Genomic DNA, 16,313 nt, shown 5'->3' with positions numbered 1-16,313 from the left:
TATTTGTGTCAGCAGGAATTCATACACTGATATTTCCAAACTCATTCTGTTGCTGAATAAGGACAGTCACCACTTTCCTCATACTTTCCACTGATATACTGGGGGAAACTGGACTTTCTAACTAATTTATCTTTCCTTTCAAATAAAACTGAACTTTTCCTAAGGTTCAAATTGTATCAGCTAGGAAAGCCAAACTGGAAAGCCATTTGGAAACTTTGCCATTACATAGCCCCACTTTAACAAAGAGTATTGAATAACAGACTGCTTGAGGAGCACAACTGAATCAGGGAGCCAGCCAGCTAATTATCTAAACATAGAATTTACCCTAAATATGTAGTGTTGTCTCAAAAATTACACTATAAGATCAGGAAAGTGTGATTTCAGACAACACGGTGGTTATTATCAGGAGAACTAATACAACCTGTTTTTTCCAGAGATATTTTTTCATACACAGAGTATTAGTGATGATTTTTTTATCAGGTCTATAGTTTGTTTTCATACTGTTTGTGTTAATATTTAAATGTTGAGCCATTTCTTCCCCAACACAAGTCAAATATTAATATTATTCTTATCCTAATGCATAATAATGAAAATTATGCAGTGATATGCATTTGTTTTCATTCTATTCTTACAAAAAAAGGAACACTGCACTTCTGATTTTGTTAGACTAAATGAAAAGTGATTGCATTATGATACTTTCCTTCTTTTGACATACAGCTGTCATCTACTTTTAACAGAATCATCTTTTTTCCTTCCCAATTTGTATGTACTATTATTCTTATTGAAAATACTTTGTGATACTTGAACCTTGTTATTCATTTATGAACACTTAACGTTTAAACTTCTCAAGTATCACTGTAATCTACCAATCCTTTACCTCCTTTTTTCCCCCCATTGTTTTCTTTTGCTTGATTGTTCATGAGAATGTTCTTTACCAGTGGTCTAGAAATGAAGATCTATTCTTTCTGACACTTTAGGACAAGGTCAGTCAATTGCAATAAAATAATTTCCTTTTTTTTTTTCCATAGAACTAAGTCATGAATATAATTTATGCACCTTTACTTGATTAGGGACAGTTTGCTCTGTGAAAGATTTTTATATGTTGATTGCATACTCCATTAATCACTCTAAATATATTATATTATATTCTATTCTTCCTCATGGCACTTACAAATAGTGAGACAGTTTTACACATTTCCAGAACTGGGACCATTCCCACTTTATTCCTGCCTCCTAGGCTTAGTGAAGTTGTCTTTGGAGAACAAGATGGGAAAAGTGAATTGTGGGGAGGGATGGAGTCACTGGGAGAATTTTCTTCTATCTATCTTCTATCCATCTAGTTCACCTTCAAGATGTGGGTTTTTGGTTTTTGGTTTTTTTCTTTTTATTTTTATATTTTGTCTAGTGATCTTCTTTCCACTCTGTCCTGACTGGATGATTTTGGAAATCCTAAATCTACATTTTTATTCAAATATCCCCTCAAGAGTTCGGTTTGTAAGATCTGCTTCCCCCCTGCCTCTCTGCAGCTGAGGCCTACAAGCAAATATCTGATTGAAATACTAAAGGAAGAAGCTGTGTGGGAAACATGAGGATGGAGAGTGGGTGAAGGACTGAGACAGAAGGTAATGTTCTTCTCCAGAAAAGAAAGGGATGCATTTTTCAACAAGTTAAACTCAGAAGAGAGTTCTATCCACTCTGAATTATTTCTGTATGTCAACCATTTTAAAATGTAAAAATATCTCTAATTAATTTCTACTTACTGAATGTGTAGGCAAGTTCTAGCAATTAAGTTTCTTGAAGGTCTGTTAATGTAATCTTAATTCCTTTCACTGGGTTAAAATAGTATGAGAAAAGATTTTCTTGTGCTATTTTACCCCCTAGAGTGAAAATTTCAACTACAGAATTATCATGTGATACAATAAGTAATATGAAGTTTTCTGTTCAAGAGTAATGTACTCAGGCAAGCAAAGGCACATATGGGAGATCTGTAAAATCATGACTGGTATGGAAACACTGAATTCAGAATTAGTAATCATTCCTTCTTGTTAAAGAAAGAAAAGAGGACATCAATAAATTTTGCAAGCAACAACATTTAAAATAAAAAAAAAAGATGTTGAAATATAGTCTGATTTACTGCCAAAGATATCACACAAGCTATAATTTTTCTTTTTTTCAGAGAGAAGCTGAATAAAATTAAAGAAGTATGTTCGTTGGTGGCTAAATGTGATGATTTGGAAGAACACATCAACATAGAAGTCTCTATGCTGCTTACTACAGATGGATCGTAGGGTTTGCTTGACCTATTTCTTATTTTCATTCCCTGCATACGTGTGGCTATCTACTTCAGGGGAGCAAGATGCTGGGAGAGATAAGACATCTGATCGACTATGGCCATACTTCCACTATGTGTGATCATTTATGTAAGGAAAAGGCTGCACGCTTAGAGGAAAGGGACCTGATCTTGTCAGTAATCAGTGAATATTACATATATATTTATTTATTTACTTACTTACTTGTCCTCACTAGAACTAAATTGCCTCTTGCTGTTAGTACCTTGGAAATAGATCAAAAGTCTTGAAGATAACTGTTAATTTCCTGTAATGAAGAGATGAACAGAAAAACTGTTGGTCTGTGTAGGGTAAAGCTTCACAGGCTAATGGAAAATTGTAGACCCTCTTATCTTCCAAGACTAGCTGAAGTAATGAGCAAAGATCTTTGTAAGACTAGCATTTTCCAACATGTGCTTTTTCACAGGAAGAAATTGTTTTGCAATGGATTCTACCTTAGCAACAAAATGGAAGTGTAATAGTGAACATTCTAACTGAGTTAATAACAACATGGAAAATCTACACCCTATAATGTGCCTAAATTATGAAAAAAAACCAAACCAAACTAAGACAGAGTAGAAAACATTAGCTTTCTTAATTAGTAAGGAAAACTAAGGACTACATCATACCTTAAAATTCACTCTGTACAACTAGGTGTATATATCCAAAATGGTTCCTTGTTGTATTTTGTGTAAAGAAATGGAAACATTTAAGGCATGTTTCATGTGTCTGATTCTAAATGTCTTCATTAATAAAAAGAACAATGTCCTAGATCTTTTCTGTGCCTATTGACTGCAGAAATAAAGTTACCTAGCTCAAAGGTACAGAAATGTAAGTACATCATGCAATTCCAGCTTCTGCATCTTCATATCCTTCTGCAATTGACACCTTCTGGCAAAAAAAAAAATAATATTACAAAACCCAAAACAGGGTGCAGACAGTGCACTCTGTGCAATAAGTCTTTGCAAGTATTTGTGGAACATGTCACCAAGTTATATTATCTAATGTATTTAACTGATCAATAACATCAATATGTGATATGTATAGCAATTAGACAAATTAATAATCAGAAAAAGAAGTGACAGAAGAAAAATCCATGCAATATAGAAGGTTAATATAAAATCCCAAGAAAAGCCACATCTCTCACAAGCCAAAATGATCATTCTATATCTTTAAGCACTAATATAATAGTACTTCTTGTAGATCTAGTAAAAGAAAGCAACATTTTCAATTGAAAACCAATTTTTTTTTGTTTATAGAAAACTATTCAGAATTTTAACTTTTTCTAATTAAAATTAATAATTAACATGATTGCAGAACAGAAATAAATATAGTAATTTTTAAAGATGTGTACAACACATTGATGCCTAAATATAAACCACAAAAATCACAATAGAACCTCTTTTTTTCATGCTGTTTTGCACTGATCACACAATGCAGTATTGGTCTAAGAATATTTATTGCTTTCATGGCACTTTCCATGCTTTTCAGTATTAGAATCCTTGGGAAAGGTGACCATGTTTCCCATTCCATAGATCAAAGGAAAAAAAAAAAAAAAAAAAAAAAAGAGCACATAACAATGAAGTGAATTCCCAAGATCACAAAATTACCTTGAGACTGTATAGGTTTTACTTTTGGATCAGCTACAAAAAATTAATTTCAAATATTTTTTGATTGAAATCTACATTTTGCTTAAGGTGAAAATATTGAAAACCAAAAGAGATTTCTTTGCACCACTGCTCAGTCACAACGAGAAGGGGAGAAGTAGGAGAGATTGTTAGAACTTCCTAACTGTGTACATTTGTTACATGAAAATCTTTCATTCAGTTATTTGTTTGACTTAACAGCTCTATTGAGGACCAAATTTTGTTCTCACAGTCTCTCTGGGCTACTATAAGTCCATTGTCAGCTACAGTCTCACGCTGGGTTTGCTACGATAGGAGGTGTTGACCTTGAATCTGTCATTCCTGAACTGTAATATTTTGGTATTTAAGGTCTTTAGTTTGACACTGAATCTGCTGCTGCCATGTGCAGCATCTGCTATTTGGTTATTTCGTCAGTCACCTCCCAGTCAGAAAAAGTTAGGCCTTTAAATTGTTGCCATGTAATGGCCCAGAAACTGATGTTAGGAGTTATACCAAACATTTCTCAACTAAGTGACTATAGCATAAAGCTGCTACTGCTTGGCACAGAACACACAACAACAACACAAACCCAAAAATGAGGAGAGGAGAGGAGAGGAGAGGAGAGGAGAGGAGGGGAGGGGAGGGGAGGGGAGGGGAGGGGAGGGGAGGGGAGGGGAGGGGAGGAGAGGAGAGGAGGGGAGAGGAGGGGAGAGGAGGGGAGAGGAGGGGAGAGGAGGGGAGAGGAGGGGAGAGGAGGGGAGAGGAGGGGAGAGGAGAGGAGAGATTTAAGCAGATGAAATATCAGGAATGGTAGTGGGAACTATTAAGCAAACAATAGAAAGACCAGGTATTATACAATAGTAAACGGGAAAAAGTAATCACTGAGGGGAACAGTCTCTCAAAAAACCTTTGCATTTTTTTCAGAAGCCTTTTTTTTAAACTATAAACTTTGGTCACCATGGGGGAAAGCAGAGTCCAAAAATCTTACTTTAAAACTGTTTGAGCCAGAATACAGATAAGATGCAGATGTTATGCTACAACTGAATCTTCTGAAAAATGCATAAAATTAAGCTTTAAAAAAAATAATTTAGAGGTGATGGCCTTGAGTTACTGCTTATACTAAGATTCCCATCCTGTGGTTTGTTTTTTTTCCCTGCACTTTATTCTTTCCCCGCGCCTCGTCCCCCAACCCCCACCCCCCCTCCCCAGGTCAACTTAGCAAATATCTATGGAAACTTGTCTACAGATCAATACTCTGTTGAGCTGTTGAGCACAAGTAGCTACTAATCTGACTTCTTGGAATTCAGACAGGATTTTCTGTCTAAATTCAAAGTTTCCTATGCTTTCATGTTGAGATGAGCTAAATATTTTCTACAGTAATTCTATTGATGTTAATTTTAATTCCTTTTTATTTTTTTCCAGCTTAGAGGGAATGAATGTATCGTTTGCATCAAAATCCTGTTCTTTATCTTCCAGTCCTCTTAGCTGAAAAATGTGTGCTTTTACATTACAGAGTAATATAACATATTTTTAATACTTTCAAAATACTTAATTTTTTTAGATAACAAGATGCCATCCAAAATAGATTATTTTTTTTTAAGGCAAAAAAAGAGCTTGGAAATGTTTTTAGGAACTAGAATGCTGTTTTTGATAATGTTAAATGTTTTTACCTCATGCCAACCATCATTCTTCCAAACAAATCCTGGGGATGGTATGAGAATTAGAAAATTCAAAGGAGCTATGCCCAAGGAGCAGTCTGCATGTAACCCCCTGTGTTTGCAGAATTCAGGTTTCATGGTGTAGATATGGCCAGCCTTTGCCAGCTGGTCTCAGGGCCAGGAATGCCATGAGGAAAGTTATTTTACTGGTATACTTTGTGTCCTGGTTTCAGTGGGATAGAATTAATTTTTTTTTTTTTAGTAGCTGGTGCAGTGCTGTGTTTTGGCTCTGACGTGAGAACAGTGTTGACAGCACACTGATGGGTTTGGTTGTTGCTGGGTCATGTTTATACTAGGTCAAGAACTTTTTGTTTTCTTGGGCCCTGCCAGCGAGAGGGCTGGAGGACCATGGGAAATTGGGAGGGGACACAGCCAGGACAGCTGACCTGAACTGGCCAAAGAGCTATTCCATACTGTATGATGTTGTGCTGAGTATATAAACTGGGGGAAGAAGAAGGAAGCGGGGTGGGTGAGGGGGTGGGTGGTGGGTGGGAATGCATTCAGCATTATGGCATCTGTCTTCTTGAGTAACTGCTACACATGATGGAGCCTGGCTTTCCTGGGGATGGCCAAACACCTGCCTGCCCATGGGAAGCAGTGAATTGCATCCCGGCTTTTGTTTACCTATTAATTTTTTCTTATCTCAACCCTTGAGTTTTACATTCCTTTCCAATTCTCCTCCCCATCCTTCTGGGTGAGTGGCCAGTGAGTGAGAGGCTGCGTGGTGCTGGGTTGCTGGCCAGGGTTAAACCACTGCACTTTGTCATTAAGAACAAGGGTAAATTGCACAACCTGACTGCCATTTAGGTGTCTAAATCTGTGTTGCTGCTCAGCTCTGTTAAATTAATAGTGATTTAGAAGACGTAGGTGCTTACAATGTGGAGCCAAATCTCTGCTTCACCATCAAAAGTCAAATTTATTTGCCCAAGCCTTGACGCCTACTGCCCTTGTAGATGCCATAGATTACTACTTCCATCTCTTACTGCCAGTTCAGGTTTCCTGCAAGTCTACAATGTACCTCTACCCTGCAGCCCTCTTGAGTTCCCTGTGGAAACCTCAAATGGCAGTGGAAATTGTTTTATTAGCCTGGTACAAGTCTTGAACTAGGAGAAGATTGCCCAGAACGTGACATCTAAGTCCAGAATGGGGACAGAAAAGAAAGGCAGGATTGCAAGAATATCTCCCATTCTTTTTCCTCCAGGTGCTCCTACTCTACTTTAGATGATGTCTTTGCTTATCAACTTAGTTTTTCTGGCTACTGTCTTTGATCACTACAAATTATGATTTGATCCAGGGATCTTAAGTACTTAACTCTGGATGACAGATTCCATTAAATGATAAAAGACTTAAAAGATAAAACTTCGGTACTATCTCAACAGAGATATGGATGAGCGATCTGTCCCTTGAATGGACTAACTGTAAGGCTTTCAAGAAATATGATGATCTGCACTTCAGTATGCCAATGCTTGCTGACAAGTTTTAAATCACATGCAAATATGCATCTTATTTCTAGAGTAATTAAATTGTTTTATGTTTAGAACTAAGATCTTATATTAAAAAAGTGAGGAAAATAGGAGACCTATGCCATCTGTGAAGATTTTTGCTGTCATTCAAAATCTAAACATAAATGTACATGAAAATACTTGAAAGAACAGTGGGATAACAACTGGAATATTGTTTATGAGCAGAGGAATTATATTTTTTCACCTTTATCTTCCAAAATTAAACCATGAACTACACATAGCCATATTAAAATAATTTGAGCATGATTTACTGTGATACTAACACTCAAGTAAGTGAAGATACCAACTGCTGTCTGCAGCCACAATAATGGCTCCTAATAGCAAAGTACTGGCATTTCTGAATGATTTAGAAAGATTTGACTATAGCTATGTGGTATGGCTTCTACCTTTAAAAAAAGACATCGGTTTATTGTGGGGGTTTTGTTTTTGGTTTTGTTACCTACTTTTTAGAGAAATCGAGCACTTTGAAAGTATTTTTTTTTTTTTTTGGCAAGGCTATCTAGCAAGTTGACTAGATCAAAACATGATAATCACAACATATCTAATCTCAACATTAGTAAATTCAAAGCTGAAAGTAAAGTCATGTAAGATTTTACCTTTAAAACTAAAATTTACATGAGGCTGGTTGAAGAGCATGAAGACATACATTGTTAGACAAACATATTAAGATCAATATTAGTACTGTAGGCTTAGTTTCAATACAAACTTTTCTGCATTTTTTTAATGTCTTAAATCTTAAATGCATGTTTCCTACCCTGATCCCTCTTTCTGCTCACTGAAAAATGGGACATTTGAAGAGCCTTTCACAGTAGACCTCTGTATTGGAAAGAATTAGTGCAATGTAATCAGAACTGAAATTCTAAATGAAATTGAATCAATTACACTATGCACCATCTTTAATTTCTTTTGAGCAAGATACATTTAAGATAAAATCAAACTCTCTGAGAGGAAGTTCTACGTTCTGTAGATCTAATTTCTTTTTAACTGGAGAACAAAATTGAAAACAAAAAAGGAGATTTTGGTCAAGAAGCATCATCTTTATCTTTGGAAGAAATTAAACCCGTTTATAACTATGGTGTTTTCTTGTTAAATTCAGGTTTCTAAGCTATCTTCTAGATTTTTGAACAGATACAATTTTTCATTGACTTTTCCTGTCTAAAATTTTATTGAGAATCATTTTAGTCATAATTTTTATTAGCTATGGAGAAAGAGCAGAAAATTCCTGCTGACATTTATTCTTCTGTAGACGTATTTTGCAGTATAAACATTTTTTTGAAACACCTTAAAACTTTCATAAAGAGGAATTTCCCACGTGGAAAAATGAGACATAAAAATGAAGGTAAAATTCTGATGAATAATGATGGACTCATCTGTCTGTGCTTACCATTTCAGACCAAACTATTGTTAGCACAATGAAAATTTACTCTCTCTACAGCCTGATTGTTTAGTTGACCATAGCTATCACCATCAAATGTATTGATCCAGAATATTGACCTGTGAAAGCGATAATGGTACATAAGTACCTTTTCCTCTCTTCAATTGTTCTTCAGTGAGAAAAGGAAATGAGGAGCAGGAAGAGTTTCTTAGGTTTGTGAGCAAAATACAGCCAAGCTGTACCCAATATCTGTGAGGAAAATTAAAGTTAGAAAGGCCGTAGACTTGAGTGAAAATGTAGAGAAAGGACAGAAAAAGAGGTGCCTTTATAAAAGGACATGAAATGATCTTGTTAGAGACATTGACTGAATTAAAGGAAAGAAAAAAAAGGTAGCTGAATGCAGTGGGAAGATATCACTTTTTTCCTTTTTAATAACGTCTGTCTATATCTCACAATCCTAATGCAGAGATCCTAAGGGCAATGCCACCAATACTTCTAGAGTTAGAAGCAGAAGAGGCTGAGCTTTTAAATCTTGAAATAAAGAAAATAGTATTAATACTGCACTGATGTAGGGAATTGTGTTACCACATTTCCATCATGCTGCACTGTGTAAACATAGTCACACCACACTCCCAAAAGTCTCAGCACTATACTTTATTACATACTACAGACACAGTCATGATCTTGCTAGGTTCTTATTCATATTGTGATGAAAAAAACATGGAAATGAATTAAATCTCCATGCAACATTAATTCTAAGCAAAACTCAAGCAGGTTCTTCAATGAACCTTTAGCTTGATTCCTAGTTCCTGCTGTGATCTGGAGTTTTTTTTGTCTGGTAACAGTCACATCGTTTCTTACCTGGGATTATGAAACTCTTATCGTCCTCATCTGCCTTTTCTTATTCCTTTTTGATTTTAGTTCAAAGGGATTTATTTCCACACGATGTACGGGATCTTCTTTCATTTGTTTATTTAAAATTACTATTTCTTGACAGGTTGTGCTTATCTTTGATATTCTGGTTGGACCTAATGCTATACCTTATTCAATTTACTATTAAAGTATTTTTTAAAAAAAGAATAGGATATGGAGATATGGTGAAAATGATCAAATACTGCCTGTAACCTGGAAAAGCTGAGGGACTGAAAAGCTGAAGGTAGCAGAAGATAGTGTTAAGCAAAAATATTGCTGGGATACATATTTCACTTAGGCTTGCTCGCTGTATGCTGGAAAACCTTGATTAAGTGTCAAGAATATTGAGTAATCTGGATCCTGGGGAGAATGTTATAACAGGGTAAAACAGCCATCTGAAAACTGATTTGCCCTTGATGTAAAATTTATTGCATCTATATGCTAACAACCTTATTTCTGCATCTTCAGCCATAACACAAGTTTATATTCTCATTGCATTCCACCAACTAAACCCATGTTGTTCTAAATTAGAAGTACCCCAAAAAGGTCTTTAGGAAGAATTTGGATATGAAAATAATGGCACTGATAATTTAGAAGATGACAGTTTTCTTTTTTGCATTGTACTCCACTCCAGTGACAAGAATAATGATGCAGCTTGGAAATACCGTATCTAAGGTGAAGATACATACCATACTTATCCTTTTGTGTGTACTGGTAACTTAATAGTATAGAAAAGTAATGTAAAAGTAAGGGAGGAATTTTGGTTTGTAATTTGGAGAACAACTTCAAAAAAATATGGCAAACACAATGGAAAGCTATTTTATTTTTGGCATAGAAACTGGATTTTTTTATTAATGAAGTAGTGGGACAAAAACATTATGCCTGTGCTAGGACTGGAATGTGTTTTGACTGAGCAGAGGAAAAAGTTGTTTTAATGCTTGGAATGTGTAAGATACTTTATAAAGATAGTTGCTTAGGCTTTACAATTTTTTAAATGTGTGCTTGTCAAATACCATTATGATTTAATGCCACCTTAGTGTAAATACCAATAAAACTACCTTAAGCTAATGGAATATGGTATCATAAGGTTATTGTGGGGGATACAAACCATCTATACTTAATTAATTAAAATGCAAATTAGACAATTTGAAGATAAAAAGCATATTAAAGAATTACTTGTTTGACTTCTTTCTCAAGGCGATGTCAGAAGCACTGCCATTCATCTTGTTTCTGTCTTGCAGAATGGCAAATGAGAGAATGTTTGCCTAATTCTTGTTCTAGCAATAAAGAAAGCTCACATTTTGTTTGTTGTTGCATTTTTCATATGTAGATATGCTACCTACTTTAACTGTAAATTTCATGTACACTTTAAAACCCAGATTTTTTGATAAATCTGTAGTCAAAGGATAAGTCTAGATGAGCGAAAAATACCACTAGCCTCTCAGATGAGATGTATTTTTTGCCAAAGTAGTATATTGTCCTTCTGTAATCTCTAGTTTTCTTCATTACCTGTAATAACATTTCTAGGTAGTCCCTAGCTCCATTTAATAGGTTACAAATAATTAACTCTTAAGGTATGTAGCTAAAGTTTTGAGAATAACTTATCTGAATTTTGGCACAATTCATTTCCACTTCAATCATTAAAAAAATATTTCAACTCTATACATATAGTAGAACAGAACAGAACAGAATAGAATATCTCAAGTTGGGAGGGAACCTTAAGATTCATTGAGTCCAACTTCCACTATATTTTGATCAACCTTAGTTTTAAACTCCATGGTTCCTAAAGCACTCTTGGTCAAATTCAAAACTTTGTTAAGCCCAAGCCCTGACCTTTATGGTTTCAGATAACTTTTTCACTATTACAGTTCACCATAATATTTTAAAGGCATTTTTGGCACTTTTTTCTTTCTGCATGCAATTTGATGTTGCTGAATTTAACAGTAGCCAAAAAGGAAAATGAGATTTCAGTGGCTTTAAAAGGAACAAGTTCTGAAAATGAAAACTATATGTCACTATTTTTATTTCTTTGGAAACTGATCCATAGCTTTCAAAATAATTTCTAAATGCACTGAATTATCTGCTGTAACTAAACTCTGACTAGTCATGCACTCTGCATACATGTGTGCCTGTACATTTGTGTGAGTGAGTGTGTGCATGCAAAGGAGGGGCTGAGAGGGGAGAAAAAAAACTGATAGCAAAAAGAACAAAGAAGTTTTCTTCTTGAGTTAGATTTTTAAGTGCTTTAAACCAAATTGTAAGTCAACTCTAGATTTCAGCTCTTATATGCCTTGAAGCACAAAATACTGTTGTTTTTAAGAAAAATTCTAAATGACATAATGAGTACCTAGGATAAACTGAACAAATTTAAATTTTATTACAGCTATTCTTTTCTAAACTACAAATACTTTGAATTAAAAAATCCAGATCCATTTCTGTATTTACATGTTAGCAGTTAATGTCTCTAAAAAACGTTAGTAATTTGAGCTCCTCTTTTCAGTTTGCTTTCTCTAATTGTTGAAACAGTGCTCCCTTCCCCCCCCCCCCCCCTTTATTTCTGGTTTCTTCAGCAGTAATAAACATTCACATTGGTAAATTAATATCTAAAAATTTTATGGGTATTTTTAAGCTCCATTTACTTTCAATACTGTTCAAATGTAGAAATATATTGAAAACCATGTCATTGATACCTGTATGTTCAACAGGAATTTATTCTAATTAATGCCTTTTTTAAACCTACCGCCCCCCGCCCCCCCCCAAAAAAAAAAAAAAAATGTTTTCCTACTTCCAGGTGCACTCATAAAAAAGAGTAAGAAGGCTTAGTGGAATCAGTTTTCAGTCAGGCAAACCTAGATAGTTTTGCAGCTGAATCCACTAGTTACATTAGTCTTCCTCTAAATGCATTCAGAAATCTTGCAGAAGCAAACAATAATTACATTAAAAAAATCTGTTTGCTTGTTTGGCTTCCCAGTATCTTCAGAAAAAAAAAATAGTATATTGATTGACAGTAAAAACAAACCAAAACAAACGAAACAAAACAACACCCTCTTCCAAAGGTTTTTAAAGTTAAGAATGGGTTATCTGTAAAAAAGAAAAAATCCCACATAATCTCATTTAAAATAAAAACTTGAGGGTGCTTCTAAATGTTTGTCAATACCCCAAACATTTTTGGACAGAGAGGAATAATCAATTCTGATCTATCTTTTTCTATGCCATGGATAACAATGGTTATGAAATGTTAATGTTTTTCATTTCTTTGGATTTCTTGTATTATAGATTTTTCAGTGTTAGGTTTCTTGCATTACAAATGAAAAAGAAAAAATAAATCAATCCATACAGATTATTTTTAGAAATAAGACACAAACTATTAATATCACATGGAGAAAAAGCCATGAATAGGCTTCATAAATGCCTTGTTGTAAGAGGGATAGAAAGAGAAAAATAAGAAGAAGCACAATTTGAGAGCTACATCCTGTCAAATGTTTTATGACTCAGTAAGCTGATGTGGAAGATTTAATAGTCAGTAAAACTGTGCAGCATACCATTGTAAGCTATGAAAGATATAACTGATTCTTTCTTAAATGGGAATAAGAGGTTTTCAGTGTCAAATGCAAGAAAAGGTATGTCTCTTTCAATTGTAAAGTTCGAAGACAGCCATTAAGTGCTTGACACATTTCATCATTGCTAATGAAAAGGTATTCTTAAATCTGAGGCTGACTAAGAACATTCTCATACAAAAACAACATATAAAAAATAAAAGCAACATATAAAAATAAAGAAATAAATATATTAAAAAGTAAAGAGCTTTTTCCTCCATCTTCCTTCTTACCCTTCTCCACTTTAAAACTAATTGCAATATTGTTGACCAAAGATTCACAGAGAGGCAACTGATCATAAAAGTTACGCTGGTCACATTTATTCTTTGCACTACTTCTGGTACCTCAAAACTTCGGTCAATTTAGGAATGTCTCATTTCATAACTTATGAAAATCCTGGAAGTCTGGATTAGTTCTGCAAACTTTATAACAGAGATCACTCAATGCCATGCCTTGTTAAAAGAGTCTTCATCAAGGATTACCTAATGTATTGTATAGTTCATATTTGTACTACCCTTAGACTACAGGCAACGCTAGCAGAAGTGCATCACATTTGATTAGCCTGATAGCATTATAGTACTCTGCTGTCTCACACTGCTAAGACTTGACTCTCCTAAGCAACATGATATGCAAATTATTTGCCATTCATATTAATATTAGTGGCTGCAAGTCATAAAATAAAATATGCATCTTGGAATTGTAGAGTCCAAGAAAAAGTATTTATGCATAAATCTAGGTTACTTCAACATGGTGTCAATATACTTGGAGTGCCACTGTCTATCAATGATCTTCTGCTCTGCCATGTGAAGTACAGAGACTTGACACCGAGTCTCTAAAATAAAATTATTTTCTAAAAGCGGGTGAAATTATAAGGCTATAACCATTTGAAATGTAGGTTCATAGAAAATAATTCATTCTTTAATATGGTGAAAAAACAATATATATATGATATATTCTATGTTTATGGCTGAGATTCACAAAATCACAGAATGGTTGAGTCTAGGCAGAGTGAATTACGTTTGGGCTTTAGCTTTCCTAATTTCATCCTTGGATTCTTGACCAATGTTTTTGTATTCCTCCCAAGTTACTCATCCTTGCTTCCACCCTCTATATGCTCCCTTATTGTGTTTGAGTTTGGCCAGGAACAACTTGTTCATGAACACAGGCCTTTTGGCATTTTTTTCTGACTTCTTATTTGTTGGAATGGACCACTCTTAAGCAAGGAGTGAGTGATCCTTGAATATTAACCAGCTTTCTTGGACCACTCTCCAGAGCTGTATCTCATGGGACTTTTCCAAGCAGGCCTCTGAAGGGGAGGATGGTACTATCAATACACTCTGGCAACCTCCTGGAGTGCTTCTGTCCTGCTGTGCTTTCATTCCAGCAGATATTGGAGTGGTTGAAGTTCCCTATGAGGACCAGGGCCTGCGAATGTGAGGCTGCTCCTGTCTGTCTGCAGAAGGCCTGATCCACTTGTTTTTCCTGGTCCAATGGTGTATAGCAGGCACCCACTATAATGTCAACTTCACCTGCCCTTACCCAAGAGAAGATACAGGCTGATTTATTTTAATCTCTCATGATGTGTAAATTTATAAAGGAGTTTATAGATGTCTGTTAAATATTTCACCCTAAGGGTTTGAAAAGTGGACCACAGAACCCCAACAAACTGAATGGCAGAATATAGACAATAAGTCATATCATTGCAGAAAAATGAGGAATGAAAGAAAAATTCCTCATTGTACACTACCGTAGCAGGCCTTTGATATGGTAGTGCAACAAACCACTACATTTTTTGGACTACACTCTTCAGCTCGTAATTCATTCATTCTTGAAATCGATTATTAATTTAGACCCACAACAGTCCAATATCCCATAGATTAGCTGACAAAGCATTTAGAGGGCCAGTGTAAAATTTCAAATCCGGTGAAAGGGGGAGGTAGGACCTTCATTCTGAATTTCAGAGAAGAGGCAAAAACTGATTCTATAGATATTAAACACTGAATGGGAAGGTGGCAAAAGTTTTACTGTTCTTTTATCTTGACAAACATTTGTTATAGAAAGAAGTAATTAAAAAGAGAGAAAGTGTCCTTCTTTCCCATATAAAGTAAGTATATAGCAAGATAATTACATGTGATAGTTTTTTCTAGGCTTTTGTTAAGCAGCAGCATTTTTTCTTTAAGTACAATTGTCCATTATAAACTTGGTAACTGAGTAACGTAATGCAGGATTATTCACATTTGATAAAATCTAAGATTTAAATTTATGTTAATTATCAAAGTAAGGGAGTAAAAATCTCCTTTATACCTTTATTAATGTCTCTGTTAACAGCAATTTTGGTTTAGGTGTCTTTGGCTATGTATATGTTGTTAAATAAAAGACCAGGGTTCAATATGTGGCACATTCATTAAACCCTTCCTAAAGTGTCAGTATACCAACAGGCTGAGTACTTATATCTCAAGGTTTCACAAAATCTTATAAACCAAAAATGATTACACACCTGGATCTCAATAAAATCTTACAATTACTATTGATGACTTATGCACTTAAAGAGATATGGACATGTATGAGCAATGATGGATAGAGATTTGGGAGATATTAGTGCATCTAGTGCAGAATAGCTCCAGACTATTTATTATCTAACACAGTTCAACACCATAGAATCTTTTGGTTTGGTTGGTTGGCTTGTTTTGATTGTTGGATTGGGTTTGTGTGTGTGTATGTGTGTGTGTGTGCAGGGACAGTAATTCCCTGTGGTGTTAAAGCATTAATGTCATATTTGATTGGTTTTTGTGGTGCTTCAATATTATAAAACATTCATCAAATTCATTAGGGACTGCTTCAAATTCAGTTTTTCTGAAAACTAGTGCTACTCATTCAATTTTCTGGATATAAAATCTAAGATTAGACTACACAGATTGAGATTCAGACCATCTAATAATCACCTACAAGCCCACAGCTAGTGTTTCCTTCTAGTTAGACACCTTTAGAGGTCTAGAATCATAGAAAGAATTACTGGTCAAGGGTTATATGAAAATCTTTTCAGATTTTACTGTATTAGTAGGGAATGTAGTGTTAAAATGTAGTAGGGAATAAAATATTTTTATAAATTTTAAATATTTTTTCATATATTGCTATTTTTTTCCATGTAGAACTAAGCACAGAGCAAAGAACCAGGTAATTAAAGAATCTATATGTACTTCAGGAAAGGATCAGATTTTATGTCATGGCAATGGTTAT

The 16,313-nt window shown here is 34.8% G+C and overlaps 1 long non-coding RNA gene across 1 annotated transcript in view; it reads left to right on the top strand.

The window, feature by feature from the left end:
* The window catches only part of LOC308059240, a 36,286-nt gene extending 24,054 nt beyond the window's left edge, over positions 1-12,232 (top strand). The window contains exon 2 of the long non-coding RNA XR_013926183.1: positions 1,527-12,232. This is a non-coding gene — a long non-coding RNA (uncharacterized lncRNA). The remainder of the gene's footprint in view (positions 1-1,526) is intronic.
* The last annotated feature ends 4,081 nt before the right edge of the window (positions 12,233-16,313 follow it).

The sequence above is a fragment of the Falco punctatus genome (genome assembly GCF_963210335.1).
Source record: "Falco punctatus genome assembly, chromosome: 2".
NCBI lineage: Eukaryota > Metazoa > Chordata > Aves > Falconiformes > Falconidae > Falco > Falco punctatus.
Note: the sequence above shows the minus strand (reverse complement) of the source record. Positions and strands in the feature narration are given on the sequence as shown.